Source organism: Heterocephalus glaber, unplaced genomic scaffold (assembly GCF_053883595.1).
Source record: "Heterocephalus glaber isolate CG9 unplaced genomic scaffold, H.glaber_assembly_v1.0 deba00001781, whole genome shotgun sequence".
NCBI lineage: Eukaryota > Metazoa > Chordata > Mammalia > Rodentia > Bathyergidae > Heterocephalus > Heterocephalus glaber.
In genome coordinates this window covers 10,525,103-10,537,210 of record NW_028258467.1, presented here as the reverse complement: position 1 = coordinate 10,537,210, position 12,108 = coordinate 10,525,103, and the positions used below count along the sequence as shown (strand labels likewise).

At 39.2% G+C, this 12,108-nt stretch overlaps 1 protein-coding gene and 1 pseudogene across 2 annotated transcripts in view; both read left to right on the top strand.

Moving 5' to 3' along the window:
* Grin2a (glutamate ionotropic receptor NMDA type subunit 2A) overlaps positions 1 to 12,108 on the top strand; it is a 379,678-nt gene that overhangs the window by 101,874 nt on the left and 265,696 nt on the right. The gene's annotated exons all lie outside the window — the stretch shown is intronic.
* LOC101716350 (cell division control protein 42 homolog pseudogene) lies at positions 2,774 to 3,430 on the top strand (annotated as a pseudogene).

The following is a 12,108-nucleotide window of genomic DNA, read 5'->3' as shown; positions in this document are numbered from 1 at the left end:
ACTACACCCTAACTACCTTAGGTAGCAAGCTTGTGATTGTGGTTATAGACACCTACTAGAAGCCAAGCACCAGGGTATGCACAGGAAATGACTATGAAAGAAAGTGCTGTTAAACACAGGGCTCTGCTATGATTCTGGCCCTGTGTTTTTTTCAACTTTAATGTGTGTCAGGATTATCAGGAGGGCTCGTGAAAATAGATTCTATATGTCATCCCTGGGATTTCTGATTTGCTAGGCCTAGGAGCCTGGAGACAGAGAATCTGCGTTTCTAGCAATTTCTGTATGCTGTTGCTGCTGCTGGCCAGGACCCCTGTGGATCCAATGACTCAGGTCAGGGGATGGCAACTTCTAGCCTCCAGGTCCAATCCAGCTGGATACCTATTTTTGTTGTTGTTTGTCAGTGTAGTTTGCAATACCTAACAAATACATTCATTGTGAGGAATTGGTATATCTTGAACCTTGTTACTTTTTTATTTCCCTTTCTTTTCCTCTCCCTTCTATCTCCCCCCCCCTTCCAGATTCCTTTCCCATCTCCACATTGTCTCTTCCTGGTTCCTGTCATTTACCTTTTATTTTGTTCTTTACATTATTTATATTTGGGGGTTCTTATATAAAAGAAGCCATGCAATATTTAACCCCCTGTGTCTGATTTATCCACTTAGCATTATGGCCTCAAGGTACATCCATTTTCCTAAAAATGATTCAAATTTATCATTTTTATGGCTGAATAGTTCTCTATTGTGTATAAATATTATATTTTCTTTACTCATTCATCTGATGATGGAAATATAAGCCACATACAAGATTTAGCTATTAAGATTTTTATGTATACAGACATGCATGGATCACTGTAATATGATGTCTTTAACTCTTTTAAGAAGATATCCAAAAGAGGAATAGCTGGGTCAGATGGAATTTCTATTTTTAGTATTTTGATGAATCTTCATACTGATTTTCGAAGTGGTTCTACTAGTTTACATCTCTACCAACAATGTAGAATGGCTCCTTTTTCTCCCACAATCTGGCCAACATTTGTTGCTCTTTGAGTTCTGACTATAGTCATTCTTTCTGGCATTAAGTGGAATCTCAGAGTTGTTTTGTTTTGCATTTCTCTTATGGTCAAAGATGCTGGGGAGTTTTTCATGTACCTACTGGCCATTAGTCCTTCTTCTTTTGAGAAGTGACTATTCATTTCAATTGGCCATTTGTTGATTGGGTCTTTTATTTTGGTAATCTAAGTTTTTGAGTTCTTTATATGTTCTAGACTGCCTGGTTTTGTAAGTGCCTTTTGTTGGAGCAGAGCCACATTCTTTTGTTTAATACTGTCTTGGGTGCTTTTATGCTACAGACACAGCAGGGCTGAGTTTGCAGCTCAAAGTGTTCAGCATCTGACCTTTTGTAGAAAATGTTTACAACCTCGTCCTTAGGTGCCCCTCCTGACTCTGAGGAGGCACAACCTCCATGGAGGACTTTGCACGTGTAGAACCTGGGCTCCCAGCCTCACCCACCCTGCCACCAATTTTCTATGTGACTTTGGTTAGGCTGTCACCCTGACTGAGCCTCACTGGATCCCTTACATAATGGGGACACCGAGAAAATGATTACAAAAGTCCCTTCTGATTTCAGCAGAGAGGCTGACTGGACAACCTGTCACCATCTACAGGGACAGGCACTGGCTTGAAGCGTCTCCTTTGGGTGCTGGGCTAGGTCTGCCTCTCTGTTCTGTTGGTGAAGGTGTCCTCTCTCCCTTTTGGAGAGACCACCTTCCTTTCTTCACTGCTGATTGGTACTTGACATTGGTTGAAGCTGACATTCACTCATTAGTTTCTACTTTCCCCACCCCAGGCACTTTCCAACATATCCTCTTCATCACGTGCCTTTCTTTGTGCCTTTGCCACTGCTAACCTTCTCTAAGTTTGGGAAAAGAGGTACTTAAAGTTATAATGACATATGTAATATCACACTACCTCTCTCTGCCCCAGAGTTATTTTACTGTGAGTTGGAGAGCCGTTTTTGGAAGCATCAAGGAAGAAAATTCTTCTTTTTGAGTGGCACTCAGTCAACCAAAGTGAGACACACAGTTGACTGTATTTAAAGCAGAGTGAATGAGTGGAAATGAGTATGCAGAAGAATCTTTGCCCTCCTGCGTTTGGCTTTTAGTAAGCAATGTGAATAGGAACATGCATTTGATTAGGATTGTGTTTGCCGTAAATAGGTCTGGAAATCAGTTGGTTAAATAAAATAGAAGTTTATTTCTGGTGAAAGGAGTCTGTAGGTGATTGGTCCCGGGCTGGTAGGTGTTTTTATGTGATTATCATGTATCTTTCTGTATTTCTGTGGTAATTCTAAGACATGATTTGTTGTATCAGAGTGGCTTTATGATCCAGAATGGCTGCTGGGGCTCTGGCCATCATATTCACACTCAAAGCAGGAAGCAGAAAAGGGGAAATAAAGAGCAAAAAGAACATATTTGAGCCATGTCTCTTCTTCAGGAGCTCAGAAGTTCTCAGTCTACATATTATTGGCTACCTTCAACGGGAAGGGAGGTGGGGGTGTACAATATTTTACTTGGAAACACTATTCCTAGAATTAAATTAGAGTTCTCTTACTCAAGAAGAGAATGGTCATTGGGTTGGAAACTTTCTGCACTTTCTGTGGCAATGCCTTTCTGAATTACTTTGATACAGATGGTAGGAAATTAGATTTGAGGATGTTTTGAAGTGTGCTTTTTGGGTGTATTGTGAATGAAAGATGGTGTAGCTTGCAATAATAAAGAGCAAGCACAAGGGCAGAGAAGCTGAGGTCAACATCAAATTTGAAATATTTAACTATTTCCACAATGCAGACAATTAAGTGCGTTGTTGTGGGCAATGGTGCTGTTGGTAAAACATGTCTCCTGATATCTTATACAACAAACAAATTTCCATCTGAATATGTACCAACCGTTTTTGACAACTATGCAGTCACAGTTATGATTGGTGGAGAGCCATATACTCTTGGGCTTTTTGATACTGCAGGACAAGAGGATTATGACAGACTATGACCATTGAGTTATCCACAAACAAATGTATTTCTAGTCTGTTTTTCAGTGGTCTCTCCATCCTCATTTGAAAATGTGAAAGAAAAGTGGGTGCCTGAGATAACTCACCACTGTCCAAAGACTCCTTTCTTACTTGTTGGGACCCAAATTGATCTCAGAGATGACCCTTCTACTATTGAGAAACTTGCCAAGAACAAACAGAAACCTATCACTCCAGAGACTGCTGAAAAGCTGGCCCGAGATCTGAAGGCTGTCAAGTATGTGGAGTGTTCTGCACTCACACAGAAAGGCCTAAAGAATGTGTTTGATGAAGCAATATTGGCTGCCCTGGAACCTCCAGAACAGAAGAAGAGCCACAGGTGTGTGCTGCTATAAACATCTCTCCAGATCCCTTTCTGCACAGCTGGTGTCGGCATCATACTAAAAGAAACGTTTAAATCAAACTAAAGATTAAAAATTAAAATTCATTTCTGCAATAATGACAAATGCCCTTCACCTACCCACATGCACTCGTGTGAAACAAGGCCAATAGATATGCCCCCCCACCCCTCCCAGTACTGGTTAATTTTGAGTAATTGTGATTGTCAGAAAAGTGATCAGTACTAGTTTTTGTTTTGTTGTTTCAAAAAAACTTTTTTTGTTGTTTAAAAAGTAAGGCATGCTTGTGATGACTCTGTAACAGACTAATTTGAATTGTTGAAGCTGCTCCCTGGTTCCACTTGAGAGTAATCTGGGACATCTTAGTATTTTTTTTCCCCTTCTTTTTTGGGGGGAAGTGTGTGTGTGGGTTTGTTTTTTGGTCTTGTTTTTTTAATTCATTAACCAGTGGAAAGCCCTTAGGGGAGGAGGATGGATTGATTCCACATTCCACTTCCTAGACCTAGTTTAGAAAAACGTGTTCCCTACCTGGTGCTCTCAGGAAGGAGTATAGTAAATGCCTCATTTAATAATATACTCCTTTTTGAAAGTTGCCTTTTTTCTCTCCACCCTTGAGTAGATCCAGTATTTGATGAAACTCATGAAAGTGGGTGGAAGCTGTCTTGCCCCTCCTCTTTTCTAGGATGCACTCTATATGCGACTGTGACTTTCAAGGAAGTTTGTTTGCCGTTTGCTAATTTCTTTTTTGAAGTTAATTTTAACTTCTTTCACTGATAAATGAAGAAAAGTATTGCATCTTTTGAAATACACCAAATGGATTGAGTTTGTAATTAAAAAATTTTCCCCCTGTCAGTCATTGTCTTATATGCTTAGCATAGGTTTGCAACTCAGTGGTGTTTGGTGTTCCTAGAACCCAGCTGAAAATCTTACACACGGAGGAAATATTAGGGGTGGTGCTACAAGACAGATGCCTGGGGGATAACTGGCATCCTCTTTCAGGTTATGAGGATGCAGGCCTGCTTCATTAAGAAGCTGGGGGTGGGTGGGGGCGGGGAAGAACACTTACCAACATGGGGACCAGCTAGGGAAATCCCCTTATTTCTGTTTTGCATATGAGGAACCCTATAGCAACCGGTTGAGGCTCTCTAGTTTAATAAAGATCATACAAGGAGTCTTATGAAGACTGTTTTCATAAGTGTTAATAGGGGTTTTATCAGCTTATTTTTGTTACAGATTCCAAGTTTTAAAATGTTTAGGTAATTTTTTTCACCTTCCCCAAAATCCTAATACTTGTAGATTACATTAGTGTTGAACCAATGCTTTCTCATGTCTCAATCTTTGTATATGCATTCTTTTCAGATGTATTAAACAAAAGCCCTTCACAAAAAAAAAAAAAAAAAAAAAAGAGCAAGCACGAGCTTTCATCAGACTTGGCTTTGAATCTCTTTTAAGAGCTGTGTGATTTGGGGGAAGTTATTAACTTTTCTGAGCTCTAATTTCCTCATCCATAAATTGAAATCATAATAATAGCAATGATGATGATAATGAAGATGGTGATACAAATAATCATGTTTTTCTTTCAGGAATAAATGATACGTTGAGTACTGAGCACCGAGAACAGATTTTAGCATGTCGTTAGCATTTAATGAATAGCAGATATTGTTTTCCAAAGAATAATGGGTGTCAGAGGAAAGAATAAAAATTTTGGAATCACTCAGACACAGATTTAAATGCTGGCTTGGCCACTGAACTGGCTGAGGATTCCTGCCTAGGTTTCTCAATCTTGCTGAGCCTTAATTCTCTTGTTCATAGAATGGGCTGTGGTGGGGCCACATTGAGATCATGTGTGGGAAGAAACTGAGGTGATATCAGAAATCACTGAGCACCACCCCTAAAGGTGGTTTATGCTGGCACCTGCTAATTTCACCTCTCTTTCTTATCTGGAGGATCATACCATGAGGACTTCCTCTCTAGCTCTGGGCTATCTGCTTCACTGTCCTCAATCCATTCTCTGCTCTTCTGCACTCTGCAGGGACACATTTTGTCTAGGCCTCAGGGCATGTTGCCTGCACTTCCTCTGCCTTGGGAGATGTCTCCACCAGCTGAGGATGGGCAACCTCCAGACTCCAGTCCCATTAGGTGGTCCCTTCTGTGGGATACCCCAGCTTAGGTAGTATCACCTCCCTCTTACCCCCTTTCCCTGCCTCCCTGGGGTATAAGTGGCTTCCTTGTCTTGTCTCTCTCCTGTCCTCGTGCTCCTGTGTAACCATTCCTCAGTGTTAGACCATCTCTGGTAAAAGCACCTAGAATGGCTTTTGTTGTCCTTACTGGATTTGGACTCATTGACTAACTTAATATTGTCTAAATGCACAATACCCAAGCTTTCAATCCACTTAGCTTAATCTTTTTGTCAGACCAGTGTGTATTATTTTATCTGTTTAATTCCATGTGGCTTCATTAGTTATAAGAGAAAGTAAAAGGTCCTTCTTTGGTTAAGACGCCCTTGAGTCTTTTACATAATTTCTTTTCTCAAATTACCACTCATTTCTGAACTTCAGAAATTCCCACAATAAATACATCTTCAGCTGCCCTTCTCTACCACCAGTCCTAGCTGAGGCTGGCAGAACCTTGCACTTGCCTGGCCCTGAGACTGAGCACTTCCTTGCCTTTGGCTACTTATTAGCTGAGGAGTTGCCTGTGAGGGCCCCATCTGCACCACCTAACCCGGGGCACAGCCCAAGCTACCATCCCCCACCCAGATGAGTGCAGCTGGTATCTTCTGCCAGTTGTCTTTTCTTCAACCGTCCATTCTCCACTCAGCACTTAAAGATATTTTCTTCCAGCAATAGAATCCCATTTTGTTACTTGCCCACATAAGTTGCCTCGGTGGTACACACTGCCCTTCCAATGCAACCCAAGCCCATAACCATGTCCATGAGGCCCAGCATTACCTGGCAGCTCTTCCATCTCTTTCTACTTTCTCCCTCTCCTATTTTTATCACCGGTCCAGTTGCATGGACCACCTTCCTGCTCCCAAGACACTCTAGCTTCTCCCCTATTGTAGGGTCCTTGTCAGGACCCCTTTTTCGGTATGGTGGCTCCCTGTGCTTTTGTGTAGATTGTTCATTATGGGGACCCACACCCAGTGGGCTTGCTGTCTCCCCACCATAGTGAATCTCTATGATGCCATCCTGTTGATTCCTTTTCCAGCAGTTATAACAATCTGTAACTATCTTGTTTACTTAGCTGCTTATTGACTGTCTATGCACTAGAATATAAGCTCATTAGGGAAGGCATCACATCTGTCTTTTTGCCTCAGTGTGTTCCTAGTGCTTACCAGGAATGTCTTAAACACACAGGATTCAGGGGATGAATGAGTACATATAAAAGTGGATGAATACATAAATACCTAAACACATACGTTACTTAAATGGGCCCCCAAGAGGTCTGTGGATAGAATTTAGTGGCCTGTAAACTTGGATGGGGAAAGAATTACCTATTTTCACTTAGCTCTAACTGAAAATTTCATTGCCTTTCATTGTGAACAGTAGCAACAATCCACAGTAATATCATGGTTCTTCAATTTTTCCACCAAGAGAAATCATATATATTTTCATATCACATTACTGTGGTTACAGACATCTCAGAATTATTTACTTTCACTAAATTACTTTAAAGCCATTGTCATTAGCAGACACAGCACAGGTTTTTGTGATTTAGCACATCAGTACAGACACATATGTATCTCCGGGTTAGCTTTAAAAATCATTATGACTGGATTTCAATGTAATTCATCTTTGTAATCCAATATATTTTATTTTAGTTATTTAGCAGCTTTGTTCTGAGAAGGAATCTGATGATTTCATCAGCACATAAAAATGGGGAGGTCAAGATTCCCAGGAATGAATGAATGGGTCCTTCATTCTGGCTACCTTAAAAATAGACACGTCTTTCCCCTCCCCCTTTACTTGAATCCCACTGGTCCTTCAGGGTCTGGGCAGATCTTTCTGCAAGAAACATTTGCATCCTGCAATGAGCTCCCCTTCTCTGAAAGCATGTGGCACTTATTCCAAACTCAACAAACCGCTGATCCTGTATTAACTACATTTGGGAATTGATGTTTCACTTCTGATGAGTTTGTCTTATTTTCCAGATTTGTAGCAGCCTTCCAGGATGCTCCAATATATTTAGTACCTTGGCCTTGGTTTTTATCTGCTTTGTAGAACTGAGTTTTTACGTTCATAGAATTTAGTACAATATGTAAGTGTCTATTTGTATTCATTCAGATTACCCATTTAATATCCCTATTCCACTGAGGAAGTAACCTTGGGTATATTACTCATGACCTGGTGAAGGCTCCAGAACTCTTATACTTGAAACACTTAAGTGCCACCAATAAAGATGCAGGTGGCAGGACTGTCGAAGGAACTTGCTTTAGTTCTCAGTTTGCTCAACAAGCCTGTTGTATTTACTTTAGAGTTGTACTTGGGGTCTGTTGATATTAGTGAGGATATTAGCATACATGGGAGGAAAAACTCATGATATCTTTCTACTGCTATGGCGAGTTGTACACAGAACAATACTTGGGAGGTAGACCCTAAATAAAGTATGTGTGTATAGCTGAAAGATGGATGGATATATGTGTGGAATGAACAAAGGATGGAGTAAATAGTGGCTGGATGGGTGGAATAGGTAATGGATGAAGTAGATGGATGGAATGGATAGATGAATGAATGGCAGATGGGAGGCTGGAAAGAAGGGACAGAAAATTGGGTGGGTGGAGGTTTGGATACTTGGGAAGATTATGGCTGGGGATTGAGGAGTGGTAGGTGGGGAGAGTGTTAACAAGATATTAGTTTCCTAGGGCTGTCAAAATACAGATGCTCCAAAACTTATGATTGGATTATGTTCCAATAAACCCACATAAACTGAAAATATTCCAAGTCAAAAAATTCACTTAGTACACCTAACCTATCAAATGTTATTGCTTAGAAACACAACATGCAGTAGAGGGCTGGTGTTTCTCTTCATGGTTGCAGGGCTGACTGGGAGTTGTGGTTCACTGCTGCTGCCCAGCATCACAAGAGAGGTTCACACTGCATATCAGAAACTCAGAAGAACATCAAAGGTCAAAATTTGTTATTTTATTTCTTCTGAATGTGTATGGCTTTTGCAGCATTGTAAGGTAGGAAAGTCTCAAGTTGAACCATCTTAAATTGGGGACCATCTTTATTGCAAACTTAGTGACTAAAACAACAGGAATTTATCCTTTAAGCCAGAAGTCCAAACTCAAGGTGCTGGTAGGATGGTGTTCTCTCTGAGAACTTTAAGGGAGAGAGGATTCTTTGCTGTCTTTTCTGACTTTTGGTGGCTGCTAGCAATTATTGGTGCTTCTTGGTTTGTGGATGCGTCATTTTAGTCTTTTGTTGTGTTGTTACATGGCCTTCTGTTTGTGACTGTGTTTGCTTTCTCCATTTGTAGGACACCAGTCGTTGAATTGGAGCCCACACTAATCCAATATGACTTTACCTAATTTACCTTATCACATCTCCAAAGATCCTATTTTCAAATCAGGTCACATTTTTGACATTCTGTTTGGAGATGAATTTAGGAGAGATTATGGTTTGGATCTAAAAAAAATGTTTCTCCAAATTCTCATGTGGATGAAAGGTGATTGGATCATGGGGCCTTATAACTGACTTGCTGTTAGGTAGTGAAGCTGGATGGGAGGTAGGGCACTGGGGATGTGACCTGGAAGGCTGTATTCTTGTCCCTGTCTCCTCTCTTCTCTCTCTGCTTTCTGGCTGCTGTGGATGAGAACCATTTCCTCCACCATCTTCTCTGCCATCCTGTTTCTGCCTTGGAGCCAGGTGGCTGTGGACTGATAAGCCAAAACAAACCTTCCTTCATTTAAGTTGTGTGTATTGGGTATTGCAGCCAGCAATGATGAAGATGAGGAACACTTCTTACAATTGAAGAGATAGATATGTGGATCAATGGGAGATGCTTTCGTGGGTAGATGTCGAGTTGGAAGGGAGGACGAGGCTGTTTGGAAGGGTGGAAAGATGTGAAGGGGTTGTATGAATGGAGTTGAGAATGAGTGATTGGAATGGATGAGTGGGTAGAGGTAGGGTTGAATGGATAGAGGTGGAAGGTTGGATAGATGGGATAGCAAAGGGGTGGAGGGATGCATGATTGGTTTGTTAGATATATGCATGGATGTATTGGTTAGATCATTAATTTCCTTATAGTACAATTTTTGCTATACATATTTATCCCCTCTGTACTACATACATGCATTTAGAAAGTGACACTTTACATTTAGAAAGTGCTTATTAAATGTTTGTTGTCTGCTTTTCTCTGTATTCAGAAAAGCTGATCACTGGAATGGCTCCATAGCTGTCTAGGTCATGACTCCTAGAAGGAGGGGTGTGTGTGTGTGTGTGTGTGTGTGTGTGTGTGTTAACACACTTCGGCAATGTTTAGTCTGCAACTATGTCCAGCCTGGAATGTGTTTTGGTGCCCACGGTAGTTCTGAGAAAGAAATTACATTGGGTATAATTCCTACCATTCACATATATAGAAAGAGACACCACTATTTCATATTCTAATTATTCTGTATTTAAAATCTTAAACCTAATGTCAGGTAAATATGCTATGGACATGCACAGTTGATTTTGTTACTGTAGACTGGCCAGGGGCTATTGTAGTGCTGGTGATTCTGAAGTTTGGATAAATTGATTTCTGTTGCAGAGTTTCTTTTATTTATTTAAGGAAGAGCTTGGTTTAATTTAAAAGTATCTATTTTGATGTTGCCTATTTAAGTGATTAAATTTACCAGCACTCTTTTAATAGAGGGTTTGCAGGTTCGTGCCAGATGGTTTCAGTTCATCAAATGCCAGAGATCTCAGATATTTTCTTTGTTCAGAGCATCCTTTAGTATTGGTTCACATGTCTCTGGTGAACTCAGAAGTATTAGAGAAACAGTCAGATCATTGTGTTTGAAACCTTTCTTTTTCTCTTTAAAAAGAAAAGGTTTACAAAAAAGAAAAAGAAAAGGTTTACAAATGCTGGGATATTTCAGACATACAGACAAGAACAGAGAATAAAACAAACACCCATGTACCAACTATTCAGATTTAACAAATGTTAACATTTTTGTCACATTTATTTCAGGTTTTTAGAATATAAATAAAGATGTTGTTGAAGCCTGCCACCCTCATTTCACTCCCCCTCTGCCTCATCAGAACAAACGGCCAATGTGAAGCTGATAAACATGTCTTTCCATATGTGCTATGTAGTATTAGCATGTTTTAGGCTTTTTAGAAACAATACTATACTGCATATACCCTTTTCAAAGTCAATATTATGTTACTGAGATTAATTTCTTTATAAATGTATCTCTAGTTGATTTAACTGATGGTAGTTATTTGCAGATATATAAAAAATTTGCTTATTTATAAATGGAATGATGGACACTATTTGGTTATCAAAAACAGTGAAATCAGTGAACATCTGCACACGTTTGACAAATTTACTCACTGAGTATACCTGTAAGTAGAAGTCCTGAGTTGTAAGATGTACCTTCAACATCACTAGAAATGCCAAGTTGTTTTGGAGAATGATTGAGCTAATTTATGGTCCCATGCCAAATCTTACTGTTGTTTTTGATTTGCATTCATCTTACTCCTTGGGAAATTGAGCATAATTTTCTTGTTTATTGGCCATTCGGGTCTTCTTTTCTATTAGGGTAATTAATTTTTCTTTTTGATTTATGTATATTTTTTATATTTAATGAATACTCATTTTAATCTATTAAAACATTGCATAATTTTAAAATCCCAGTCCTCAACTATATCTTAAATTTATGTATTAATTGTAAACCTTTAAAAAATCTTAACAGAAGCATTCAAAAATTTTAATGAATTTTACATTTTGCATCTTTTAAAAGAAATGATTCGCTATCCCAGTGATATAAAGATGTTTCCTTTAAAATTGAAAGTTTTATCTTTCACATTTAGATATTTGCTCCATCTGGGATGTATTTTGTATGTATTGTGAAATAGGGAGCTAATTTTATTTATTTTTCATGCAGAGAGCAAATTACTTCAGCATCATTTATTGAGAATCTCACCATTTTCTCACAAATTTGCAGTGGCTCCTTACTATCTAACCCTTTCTGGACACTGTTTTGCTCCATTGAGCCATTTTGTTTGTCTTCATGCTTTTTTTCATACTGGCTGGGGCTTTTTTTCTTCATCAACGTAGCTTTCTAATAAGGCTTGGTTTCTGAGACTGTAAGTCCATCTGCCTCATTTCTCTTCATCATGATTTCCCTGTTTTCTCCATAGCTCTTTATTCTTAGATATAAATTTTATGCACAGATTCTCATATTCCATTAAAAGTTCCATTGATTGATTAAAGAAGTGCTAAATTTATAGATTTAGAGCAAATCAACCTTTGATAGGGAATCTTCCTAGGGGAATTATTGTTTTCTGTTTATTGATGTTTCTTTGAAAATATTCTCAATTTCTTATTAGTTCTTATGATTTACCTGTCAATTACCCTAGATATTTCCATCAGGGAACCTTATTGTTTGTAAATGTCAGTGTTTTCTTTTATTCTTAATACATTTATTTCTGAAATAATCTTTCTTGTCTTATTACACAGGCTAGACCTTGTATCATAAA